The 13,706-nt window shown below is 34.2% G+C and overlaps 1 non-coding gene across 1 annotated transcript; it reads left to right on the forward strand.

The window, feature by feature from the left end:
- Positions 1–1,451: 1,451 nt before the first annotated feature.
- On the forward strand, positions 1,452–1,558 carry LOC136231556 (small nucleolar RNA R71). The gene has a single exon (XR_010689928.1). It is a non-coding gene; the product is annotated as a small nucleolar RNA R71 (small nucleolar RNA).
- Positions 1,559–13,706: the final 12,148 nt, after the last annotated feature.

A 13,706-nucleotide genomic window follows, 5' to 3' on the forward strand; every position in this document is an offset into this window, starting at 1 on the left:
TTAGCGGACAATTAGCATCATAAGCAAAATCTAAGATAACAAAATCAGTAGGAAAAATAAACTTGTCAACTTTTACTAAAACGTCCTCAATTATACCATATGGTCTTTTAGTGGATTGATCCGCTAATTGCAAAACCATATTGGTACGTTTGATGTCTTCTTCTAAACCTAATTTTTCAAAAATAGACAATGGCATCAAGTTTATACTAGCTCCTAAATCACAAAGACAACTTGGGAATTCCATATTTCCCAATTTACACGGAATGGTAAAGCATCCGGGATCTTTGAGTTTAGTAGGTAATTTGCTTGATACTATCGAACTACAATCTTCAGTAAGTGAAATGGATGAAATTCCTTCCCAACTAATCTTTTTTGAAATTAAATCTTTCAAGAATTTTCCATAGTTAGGAATTTGCGTAATCGCATCCATGAATGTTAAATTTATATGCAAATTTTTAAGTTTATCTAAAAATGATAAAAGTTGTTTATCATGGTCCTTATTTCGGACCTTGTGTGGAAAAGGTGGCTTTGGTACAAAAGGTTTCGTACCAGAGTCAATTGGTGTATCTTTTTATTTTAATGTATCTTCTTTGGATTTTAGTAAATCATTTCCAGGTAAAGTTGAATTTCCGGGCATTTCCGGACCTAAGTAGTTTTTCCCTGAGCGAAGAGTGATAGCCTTAACATGCTCTTTCGGATTTTCTTCCGTTTGGTTGGGAAGACTTCCCTCTTTGCGGGATGGAATTGATTTAGCAAGTTGTCCAATTTGAACCTCCAAATTATGGATGCTAGATGATTGGTTTTTGATAAGCTGATCGAATTTACTTTCGATCCGTTTAAAACCATCGTCTTGATTACTTACCTTTCCATTCATAGCATCTATAAATTTGTCGATTTTTGAAGATAAAGTGCTAATCGTATCTCTTGTTTGATTTTGATAATTATTTACACGATATTGATTAGCATTTGCATTATTATTATTATAACTATCTTTCCAGTTAAAGTTAGGATGATTTCTCCATCCAGGATTATAAGTATTAGAATAAGAATTAGTAGTTTGGTTTTGTCCTTGGACAAAATTTACCTGTTCTATCTCATTCATACCTTCGTAATCAATGTCTGTCTGGATCGGATTACCATTAGGATCGCACGGTGCCATAAACCTATCAACTTTGTGCGATAAGGCAGAAAATTGGGCTTGTAACATCGCAACTGGATCAAGATTCATTATACCTTTAACCGATGATGTACCTGAGGATGACGATTTCGCCATTGGTATATGTCCACGCTCTGCGGGCCACATACTGCTGTTGATTGCCATTTCCTCCAAAAGTTCTCTTGCTTGGACGGACGTCTTCTTCATAAATAACCCTCCAGACATAGCATCTAATGAACCTCTAGTCGTAGGATTTAATCCATTATAGAATGTCTGCATTAAAAGTGCATCTGGCAATTGGTGGTGTGGGCATAAACGTTGAAGTTCTTTAAAACGTTCCCAAGCTTCATAAAGAGTTTCATTATCATTTTGGGTAAAAGATGTCAATTCTTTGATGACTCTTGCGGTTTTTGCTAAAGGAAAATATTTTGATAAAAACGCTTGGGCTAATTGGTCCCAAGTTTCAAATGTTGCAGCAGGCATAGAAGTTAACCAAATTTTTGCCTTATCCTTCAAAGTGAAAGGAAAGAGGCGAAGTTTGATTGCTTCGGCTGTTACATCAGTAATTTTAAAAGTATCACAAATTTCTAAGAAATTTGTCAAATGGGCATTAGGGTTTTCGTTAGGTAGTCCATAAAACGTTACGTTGTTTTGCAACTTATTAAGCAAAGCAGGCTTAATTTCAAATTGATTTGCGTTTATACGGGGTCTAACTACACTATTAGTTACACCGGCCATTCCTGGCCTAGCATAATCCATAAGTGTCGGTGGATCGGCCATATTTTCTGGCTGGACTACTTTAGTTTTTAAGGGTGTTTTATCTTTGTTTTTGTTGTCTTTCTTGTTTTTCTTAAGTGTTCTTTCAATTTCTGGATCAAGAGGGTCTGGTGGCGTGCCCGAACTTCGCGAACTGCGCATGAACTTGAAATTGTTGCACGAACCAAACTACCTTCAAAACAAAATTGAAAATAAATATGTTATATAAACTGAAAATAAATAAAATGTAAAAGTTGTATAAAAATAATGTGTAAACCTAGATTCGAAAATAAAATACGAAGAATAAAAATTTTGTCAAAAATTTTGGCGTATCCCCGGCAACGGCGCCAAAAACTTGTTGAGCGATTTCCCCAAGTGCACGGTTTCGCTTGTAGTAATAAAAATATCGATCCCACAGGGATACGTTTTTTAACGAAAAACTTATTTTTGAATCTGTTAATTTCGAACTTGTTAGATTTACTATTAAAGTTAATGAAAAGTGAAATTTGTCTAATTGAATTTAGAAAAAATAATTGTTTAATTGAATTTGTGGACTTTGAGTATTTGAAAATGCTAGAATAAGATTTTATATTAGAATATATCGATTGTTAGAAAAGTTTTCTGATTTAGGGATGAATTTTACAAAACAGGAACATTTAGAACTTTTAGAAAAACAAATAAATGTATTCGTTTGCATTGAGCAAAGAAAACAACTTTAAACTTTGTATTAATTATGAGGATGAAATAAATGACGGAACCTCTAATTAATTGGCTTTGAACGTGGCAAAACCCTTTAGCCGACATAATGCCCTTAACCAAATTAAAACTCTACCGAGATAATAATTTGCCTAAGTGTTCAACAAAGTTTCCTTGTAATAATTTTGAATTAACTACGTTTTAATGAAAACACCAGCAATCACTTTAGTGGATTGGTTACCATAAGTGCTGCATAACGATTTATCGAATAGAACGGACTTTATTAGATGAAATATAAATTGATACAAGTTTACAGAGAACATGGAACATCGAGTTCTTCGAGGGCGTGCAAGTGAACGGCTGATCAGTCCTTTCCTTGGGTTTCCTTAGAGGTTGTCAGGCTCAGCGGCGAACACTCTACTCAATCTTCTCGCTATAACTTCGTAATAGGGATTCGGTCGGCCTCTACCAAAATGCAAACTAAAACTGGAATAATGTCTAAACGCTACTGTGTTTGTAATTAAACTATAAACAATATGTGTACCTCATCTTGTTTTGTACAAAATCTAATTTCTAACTCTCGAATTGTTTTTACTTAGAACTTATACATTAGTTCTACGCTCTGATTCTATATCTATATTACATAACATAACATTACATTTTTCTCTCAACATCAACTCTTTATTTATAGATGTTGAAGGGTTGTGATTGAAGTGATATGTCCTTTTGTGAAAAGACGTATTCGTTGGTAAAGAGTCGTGTCCGTTGTTTAAGATTTGTGTTCTTTGTGAAGAGTCGTTTCTATCCACCCGAACGAACGTGTTTCTTGGATTTCAACATGTGTTCATTGCACCTTTGGCAGAATTCTGCACTTACCGAGAATGGGGATCCTCGGCCGTGAATGGGGGAACATCAAGTTTAAGCTTTGGACGAAGGGAGGAAGTAGCTGCGTGTCGCGGCTGTGGGTGGTGGATTCGCGGTCGTGGCACGGTGCGTTTTTTCACTTCTTTGCTCTCGTTCGTGACCTTGACTTGGTGCTTTTGATTTACGTCGTCTTTGACTCCTTTTGTAGGGTTTTTCTTCTGTTTTTGATCCTTTTTCGTTCCTATTTGGATTTTACCAAATATTTAGGTACCTTGCAAGAAAGAAAGATATTCGAGAGTAAAAGTAATCTAAACAGATATAAATAACACAAATTTGTAATAAAAATGATGTAAATATTAATGATATTTTAGGTATATTTTGGGCTTAACAAATCTCCACACTTAATCTTTTGCTAGTCCCGAGCAAAATTTCACTGAATTTATTCCTTAACTAATCTCTTTATGAAAATAAAACATATATCTTTGTGTTTACTTTTAAATTACAGAGGATTTGGGATTCTCAGTTGAGAATTCTGACTTCAATTGATTTTCAAATAGACAGGAAAATTCTGAACTTACCGAGGATAGGGATTCTCGGTAGAGGATCAGAAAATAGAGGTTTTGACGCCTGATTTCCGCAAGGAAATCAGCGTGTCGCGACCGCGGCTCAGAATCCTCGGTCGCGACACGGTGAATTTCTGCAGAAATCAGACCTGTGTTCTTCATCTTCCAGCAGACACAACTTTTCAGAAACGAAAAATTGAGTTTCTTCATTTTTCTGATTTTATGCCTTTTCACTTCAAAACAACACCTCTTTTTCATCCTAGGATTTTATAAATAGTTTCTAGAGGTTCAGTTTTCTGTTACACTCTTTTCATCTCTGTCAGAACAATTCTCTGATATTCTTACAATTCATCAAACCAGAAACTAAGTTCAGAACCTTTTGCTTCCTTACTCATTCCAAACACCATGACTTCTAAAAACACACCATCTAAGAAAGTTGTTGCTTCACGCAATAAACGTACTGACATATCAGAGCGCTATGGATGTAACTTTCCTATCTTCAATCATGATGAGGGAAGGCGCTTCTTGAGGCATCGATATACATTCTTTGTAGGAATGTTATACATGGATGACTTTCTTAACGATCAACTTGGAATTAGAGACGATATGAGTCGCTATATGGAACGTTTAGGATGGACCAAATTCGTTGATATGAAGTTTCCTATAATTGGAGACTGGATATTCGAATTCTTCTGTATGGTTCGTTTTGTTAACAAGCGTCGGGTGCGTCTTAGCTTTCGTCGGGATGGCAAAACCTTTACTTTTGGATATCCTGAATTGCATGCTTGGTTTGGTTTTCCCTTAAAGGATACTATCAAACGTCATCCTGGAAGAGACATGACATCCACTAATATTTGGAGAATGCTCACCGGATTCTGGCATTTCAATCCTAAACTTGCCTATAATCAGTCTTTTCACTCCAACTCTATGCTGTATTTGCATAAATTTCTAAGTCACAGTCTGTTCGGTCGCACATTCAGTAGTGTGGTCAAAGACACTGATCTTTATGTTCTTGGAGATATATTTCAAGGCAACAGAGTTGATTCTTCAAAGATTCTGATGGAGGGTCTTGTTGCCGCGTCTAGATCCAAGGCTAAGAAGGTTGGATTCGGGAATATCATATGTGGAATAATTCTAAGGACCAAGGGAAGTATTTCTGTTCCTTGGAGTGATGATGAATCTTTTCCGACGCTAGACTATGAATTTTTAGAATATGAAGGTCTAGTGAAACGAGTATTTCGATCAGGCCCACATTTTCTTTCTGCACCAGAACGTCAAGCTTTCGTGCAGATGAAAATAGACCGCTATAGGGCTAAGGAAATCCCGATTGAAAGGAACGAATTTATAGCATAGCTTTGTTTGTTTTGTTTGTATATATGTTGTACATATTTCCAATAAATAAAAATTTCTCTTTTGCATTATATCTTGATTTTGATTATTAGGTTAAACTATCATTATTTTCATTATTCTACACTAATGAATCTATTAAATGAAACTTTAGTAAATTCATGACTAGTTAAATGTTAATAACTAAGTTTTAATTCCTTAAATAAAGATTCATTTAACTTACATTATTAAACAAACATAAATGCTTCAATTAATTTTAGTTCAAAACCTTTAATATTCTTAACTTACATACATTAATTAAAGCATTTACATTTATTTTTCCATTAATAAGGATAAACCTTTGGTTTTCCTTATCGTTTAATGTTTTACATTTATGTTTTTAAGTACAGATTACATTTTCAAGGAGTTCAGGATAAAATTTATCAAGGAAATACACAAAATGGAGTTAATATGCAGAATTTGGGTGACCAGGGGCTGATCCGCGGCCGAGAATGGCAGATTCTCGGTAACTTCAGCAAGCAGCACACAAAAATTCGAAGAAAAATTCTCTGAAAAACGCGTGCCGCGGCCGCGGATGTGCGTCCTCGGTCGCGACACGCGCGGTTAAGGCACTCATCAGTCCGGATTTTTGCCTATTTTCAGTCTATTCCTATTCCTAATCTAACTATTACTCTTCCTATTCAACCCTATATATCCCTATTACTTACACAAACCTCACATCACCTCCAATTTTAACCAATCCCTTACTCTAACCTCTTCCCAATACCTTACTTTTACTCTTCCCAATTTATTCATTACCCTTTTCAATCACCTACACCTTTCAAATTCAAGACTCAATACAACTTTTACTTCATCTTCAACCTCAAGCTTTTCTCTTTTCATCTTTTTAACCCTAACCACCATAACCATGCCTAGAGCAAAGCGTGTTGGACACAAGCCGGCTGTCACCGAGGCTAATCGCCTTCGTGTTAGTTGCGGGGCTTATTTCGATATTCATTCCGAGGAAGAAGTTGGACGTTTCAAGCATTTTTCAAACACCACTCGTAAGTTCGTGGACATGCAGTTTCTTGACTTTGATTCGGTAAGGAAGTTGAACTTCACTACTCAAATTGATACTTTTATTGAGACTTTGGGGTGGGAAACGTTTGCTTCTATGCGTTTTCCCCAAATTACAGATTATGTGGTTGAGTTTTTGGTTACTTTGAAGATGAACAAAAAGAAAACGGAAATTTCTTTTAGGAATAATGGTACTACCTATACCATAGATTATGAGGCTATGGGAAATATGTTTGGTTTCCCTACTAGTGATTTTTATGATAAGCCTAAGGATTTTGACAATAACTCTTTTTGGCAAACTCTTTCGGATCAAACTTCTTTCGACTCTAAAAACACTTCAAGCAAATTGATTAAGGACAATTGTGTGTTCTTCTTTCACAAATATTTGAGTTTTTCACTATTTGGTCGTGTTGAGAGTTCGAAGATTCAAGTCCGGGATTTGTTTGTTTGGGATTGTTTATTCAAAGGTTTAAGGGTTGATAGCATTGGAATGATATTTGACAATTTGTATCGTGCTTCGAGGGCTCATACCAATCAAGTCCCTCTCGGTAATTTAATCACCGCTATTGTTTTGGGAGCACGGGATGAATTGGCAACTTATGACATGTCCACCTACCATGGGTATGTTCCGGTTTTGGACATTGCGGCTCTTGAGCGGGCTCATTTATTGGTTTCTACGGTTCCTCCCGTTTTTATTTCTTATGCTTCCCGTGTTGCACATCTTCGTGGCACTATGGGTGGAGGTACTTCTAGTTCCCAAAATGTAGGTACCGAAGAAGGAGGTGCGGAGGAAGGAGCGGACGATGCACCACAAGCCCAAGCAACTCAAGATGATGATCCGGTGGATTTGAGGAGAATTTTGAACCAAATCAATGCAAATAATAGACAAATGAATTTAAGAATTGATGATTTGGTGGAGAACAACATGGTGATGAATGACCACCTCAATACTTTGAGGCGTGAGCATAGATCGACTCGGCATCGGATGCTTTCATTTTTCCGTCGCCGAAATGTGGAGACTTCACCAACACCTCCGGATTCCCCGCCGAATGTTTAGGTTTTCTCTTTCATTTTCTTATTATATTGTTTTAATTTCAGTTTCGTACATTTCTATTTATTATGTTTCGTACAATTTCAAATTTAATTTTATGTTGCATGTTTTTCTTTACTAATCTTTTTTTTATTTTCGTATGTTTTATCTTTAATGTTTTATCTCACTTTTACACCAATGAGGACATGGTCCAATTTCAGTGTGGGAGGAGATATATACATATATCATTTTATACAACGAATGAATAAATGAATGCAACAAATACAAATGCAACGTATATTGCAACACTTTTATAAACTTAACATTTTTATACATTTATAAATTAATCATAAGTTAAAAATTTTCACAAATCTTCGACACGATTTTAAGTAAAAATTGTCTCGAGTGAATGTATTTAAGTAATAAATTCTTTAATTTTAATCTCTATTTTATATCATGAAATTCATGATACAATAGATCTTATTTTAAATTTTCAAATTAGGTTTATAGGCATTAAATTGAACTAACAATTTTTAGCTCGGTTTTGATTTTGTCCTACATTAACACCAATTGAAGTTTTTAAGGAAACTATAGCCATAATACATGTTGAATTTTAAGTCAATATAGGATGAATGTGCTAACTTTCTTTTTCCCAAGTTACAATTTATAATTCATAATCAAAAAATCATATTCTTAACTTTTGGCCACGATTGAGACCAACCTTATCACAGTCGAGGTATGAAAGGGAAGAAATAAATAAGTAAAAGCGTACTTTTGGCCACGATTGCGACCACCCTTATCACAATCGATGTATGGAAGGAACGTTTAAATAAGAAAAAATTAAGCGTGTTTAAAGTTTAAAGTAACGATTGCGTCCACCCATGGCATGGTCGATACCTCTTAAGCGAACACAAATAAAATGCATATAAAGTTACGGTCGAGACCACCCATATCACGGGCGTAACTAAGCAAATAAATTAAACTTAATAAATCATATATAATAATTCAAGTTTGGGAAAGGAAATTTGGTGCTTTGAAATGCCTTGAGATGAAAGACTCAATAACAGCGTGCTTACATCGTCCCGAATACTTCAAATTAAACATTGAAATACAAGACGAATGATATATCGTATTTATACTAAGTTAGTTTGATATTTTGCGTATAAATTTGCCATGCGAAGTTAGTCTTTTCGGCTTAACTAATTTAAAAGGTAAACACAAAGATATATGTTTTATTTTCATAAAGAGATTAGTTAAGGAATAAATTCAGTGAAATTTTGCTCGGGACTAGCAAAAGATTAAGTGTGGAGATTTGTTAAGCCCAAAATATACCTAAAATATCATTAATATTTACATCATTTTTATTACAAATTTGTGTTATTTATATCTGTTTAGATTACTTTTACTCTCGAATATCTTTCTTTCTTGCAAGGTACCTAAATATTTGGTAAAATCCAAATAGGAACGAAAAAGGATCAAAAACAGAAGAAAAACCCTACAAAAAGAGTCAAAGACGACGTAAATCAAAAGCACCAAGTCAAGGTCACGAACGAGAGCAAAGAAGTGAAAAAACGAACCGTGTCGCGACCGCGAATCCACCACCCACGTCCGCGACACGCAGCTACTTCCTCCCTTCGTCCAAAGCTTAAACTTGATGTTCCCCCATTCACGGCCGAGGATCCCCATTCTCGGTAAGTGCAGAATTCTGCCAAAGGTACAATGAACACATGTTGAAATCCAAGAAACACTTTCGTTCGGGTGGATAGAAACGACTCTTCACAAAGAACACAAATCTTAAACAACGGACACGACTCTTTACCAACGAATACGTCTTTTCACAAAAGGACATATCACTTCAATCATAACCCTTCAACATCTATAAATAAAGAGTTGATGTTGAGAGAAAAATGTAATGTAATGTTATGTAATATAGATATAGAATCAGAGTGTAGAACTAATGTATAAGTTCTAAGTAAAAACAATTTGAGAGTTAGAAATTAGATTCTGTACAAAACAAGATGAGGTACACATATTGTTTATAGTTTAATTACAAACACAGTAGCGTTTAGACATTATTCCAGTTTTAGTTTGCATTTTGGTAGAGGCCGACCGAATCCCTATTACGAAGTTACATCGAGAAGATTGAGTAGAGTGTTCGCCCCTGAGCCTGACAACCTCTAAGGAAACCCAAGGAAAGGACTGATCAGCCGTTCACTTGCACGCCCTCGAAGAACTCGATGCTCCATGTTCTCTGTAAACTTGTATCAATTTATATTTCATCTAATAAAGTCTGTTCTATTCGATAAATCGTTATGCAGCACTTATGGTAACCAATCCACTAAAGTGATTGCTGGTGTTTTCATTAAAACGTAGTTAATTCAAAATCATTACAAGGAAACTTTGTTGAACACTTAGGCAAATTATTATCTCGGTAGAGTTTTAATTTGGTTAAGGGCATTATGCCGGCTAAAGGGTTTTGCCACGTTCAAAGCCAATTAATTAGAGGTTCCGTCATTTATTTCATCATCATAATTAATACAAAGTTTAAAGTTGTTTTCTTTGCTCAATGCAAACGAATACATTTATTTGTTTTTCTAAGAGTTCTAAATGTTCCTGTTTTGTAAAATTCATCCCTAAATCAGAAAACTTTTCTAACAATCGATATATTCTAATATAAAATCTTATTCTAGCATTTTCAAATACTCAAAGTCCACAAATTCAATTAAACAATTATTTTTCCTAAATTCAATTAGACAAATTTCACTTTTCATTAACTTCAATAGTAAATCTAACAAGTTCGAAATTAACAGATTCAAAAATAAGTTTTTCGTTAAAAAACGTATCCCTGTGGGATAGATATTTTTATTACTACAAGCGAAACCGTGCACTTGCGGAAATCGCTCAACAACCGCCCTTAGGTATGGTCTTACAACTACTAACCCTACCCCGGGCAATCCTAGATGGACAAAACATTTTATTTATCTTTCAAACTATACAACTCATGAAAATCATCCAAAATAATAACAACCGCAATAACTATCTCAATCCAAAAATAATTCGTATAAGATCATCGAATTCATTTTCTCGACCAAAATTCCAAAATACCACGATAATAAATAATCATTCTTCAAATAATCAAAATCAAAAGTATATAAATATTTTAAACAATATATCTTAAACGATTTAATAAAATATATTCAAAACCACGTAAATCATTTAAAACTGAAACTTATTTTTATCTGTCACCCGAACAGCTATTTTAGATCGAATATACGTACCGTTAGACTCGTTTATTATCATAAGTCTATTTGAACTAATTTTATATTCAAATTCATGTATTCACGTACCAATTTTATATTTAACTTTATACCGACCTAATTAACAAATATCGGTATTACTCCTTCTAATTTTATAACTTATTTTAATTCAATAAATTAATGTCACTTAATTATTATATAGAATTAAATTTTAAACCGAACATTTCTATTAGACTATTTATGTTCGTCACCGAAATTGTAAACTGTCACACTAAACTGATATCATTAATTCTGACCGAAGGTTCAGTTAGACTCGTGACACTGTTAGGAGCCTATCCGTACAAATTTTTATTTTTATTTTCTTTATATTATTATTATTTTTCAATATATAAACATTTAGACCGACAATTTAATAATTAACTAACACCAATTCCGTTCGTGACCGAAATCGCTAACGAATAATCTATTTTAATATATAATTATTACTAGAGAAAATAATATTAAATATTACCTCTTATAGATGAATCCGTCATAAATTCTAGTCTGTCCATACGAAATCGTTTACTTTAGCTCGGGATCATTGTTATGAATTCTTTTCTAAATATCCATAATCCCCAAAACATTAAAGTAAGTTGATGAATATCAAATGATGATTATGTATATATTTATTTTTCTGTTTTCAGAATCTACCTCTCATTTAAAATGAATAGGTGTATATATATATTTTTTTTCTGTGTTTTAGTACATGTTAAGCCCAAAATATACCTAAAATATCATATATAAATACGTTAAATTTACATTGAAATCGTGCTAATTATATTCATTTGGAATACTTTTACGTCTTTATTTACTTCTTTGATGCAAGGTACTTAATTATTTGGTTAAATCCAAATAGGAGCTAAAACGGAGCTAAAATGGAGGAAAAACCTAAAAAACGTACCAAGAATGCATATCAGTCAGAAGAACACTCAAGGAGGACGAGAAGCAGTCGAGAGACAGGGAGACAAGTCCCTGTCGCGACTGAGATTTTTATAATCTCAGTCGCGACTTACGAAAGGCGTCACGGAAGAAGAACGAAATCTTCAACTCGCCCCTGTACCCCCTGTCGCGACTGAGATTTTTAGAATCTCAGTCGCGACAGTGAAGCATTCTGCACATATTTCACATGTTTTAATCCGAGAAACGCGTCTGTTCGTTTGGATAAAAGCGACTCTTCACCAGCGGACACGGCCCATCATTTACAACCCTTCAACAACTATAAATAAGTGATCCATTTCAGAAATTTGAGAGGTTGGTTAAGTTAGAAAAGTTAGAGAAGAGAGTTATTATGTTGAGTTTCTGAATCAGAAAAGAGTCAGAAAGTTAGATTTCATTTCTGTAAACAAACTTGATGTACACAAGTTGTTATTAGATTAGTTATAAACACAGTATTAGTTTAGTTTCAAAGGTAGATCAGAGACAAGTTTTCATTCTGGTAGTAGACTGACCAGTCTCTATTATGAAGATTCAGCGAGAAGAATTAACGGCTGAAGCGTATGGGGTCTGACAAACCTACGGAGTTTGAGGGAAAGATTGACAACCCGGATCTCAAAGTTTTCGTTGCAATGCTCTCCAAGTTTCTACTTCTCTGTTAACTTGTGAAGATTCACATTTCATTAATGATATACTTATTTATTCAATACATTCTTTATGTTGTTATTTTGATATTGTTCTGACAAAATGATTTTCAAAATGATAAATTGGTGTTTTTATTAAAACGTTCTATTCCATCTTATTTATATAAGAACTTTGTTGAACACTTGACAGATTTAGTTTTTATGGATGATATGATCGCTGATCGCGGCTTATCAGATATAAAATACTAGTTTGATTAAGGTAGCAATCTGCTCCGATCCAGAGAGATTTCTACGGTTCAAAGCAATTTAATTGAGTAAATCCCTATATTATTACATGTCCATAGTCTTTCCAAAGTTAAAGTTGTTTTCTTTGCTTTATGAAAATAAGTTTTATACCTTCTATTTATTCCAATTACGGAAGTATCTGTCTTGTAATCAAAATCTCAAGACGGAACTGTTCTCTAAACTCGATATAATATTCTTATCTAATCCTAATTTACCTAAACCAATTCAATCAATTAAACGAATTTCTTTTTAAACCTAAACACGTAATTAAAACTGAATTAAATAAAGTTTTAGTTAAAAAGCGTTCCCTGTGGGTTCGATATCTTTTATTACTACAAGCGTATACCGTGCACTTGCGGAAATCGCTCAACAAGTTTTTGGCGCCGTTGCCGGGGAACGCCAAAATTTTTGACAAAATTTTAGATTTTTGACGTTTTATTTCGAATCTAGGTTTAAACATACTTATTTTAACTTTTATAATTTAATAATTTTCATTTACTAATTTATTTTATTTTTTTTCAAATTCCGTTTTGTAGGTAGTTTTGGTTCGTGCAAGATTTCAGGTTCATGCGCAGTTCTCGAAGTTCAGGCATTGTACCAGACCCTATAAACCCAGAAATTGAGAAAACCATTAGGAAGAACAAGAAAAACAAGAAAAACAAAAATAAGACTCCAGTAAAAACATTTACCGAGCCAGAAAAAATGGCAGACCCACCAACACTTATGGATTACGCTAGGCCAGGTGTGGCCGGTGTGACCAATAGTATCGTTAGACCCAGAATCACCGCAAACCAATTTGAAATTAAGCCAGCTTTGCTTAATATGTTGCAAAATAATGTAACATTTTACGGGTTACCTAACGAAAATCCTAACACTCATTTAACAAATTTCCTTGAAATTTGTGACACTTTTAAAATCCCAGATGTGACTGCAGAAGCAATCAAACTTCGCATTTTTCCTTTCACTTTGAAGCATAGAGCCAAAGAATGGTTAACTTCTATGCCAGCCGCAACTTTTGCCACTTGGGAACAATTAGCCCAAGCATTTTTATCGAAATATTTTCCTTTAGCAAAAACCGCA

The sequence above is a fragment of the Euphorbia lathyris genome, chromosome 5, assembly GCF_963576675.1.
Source record: "Euphorbia lathyris chromosome 5, ddEupLath1.1, whole genome shotgun sequence".
Lineage (NCBI taxonomy): Eukaryota > Viridiplantae > Streptophyta > Magnoliopsida > Malpighiales > Euphorbiaceae > Euphorbia > Euphorbia lathyris.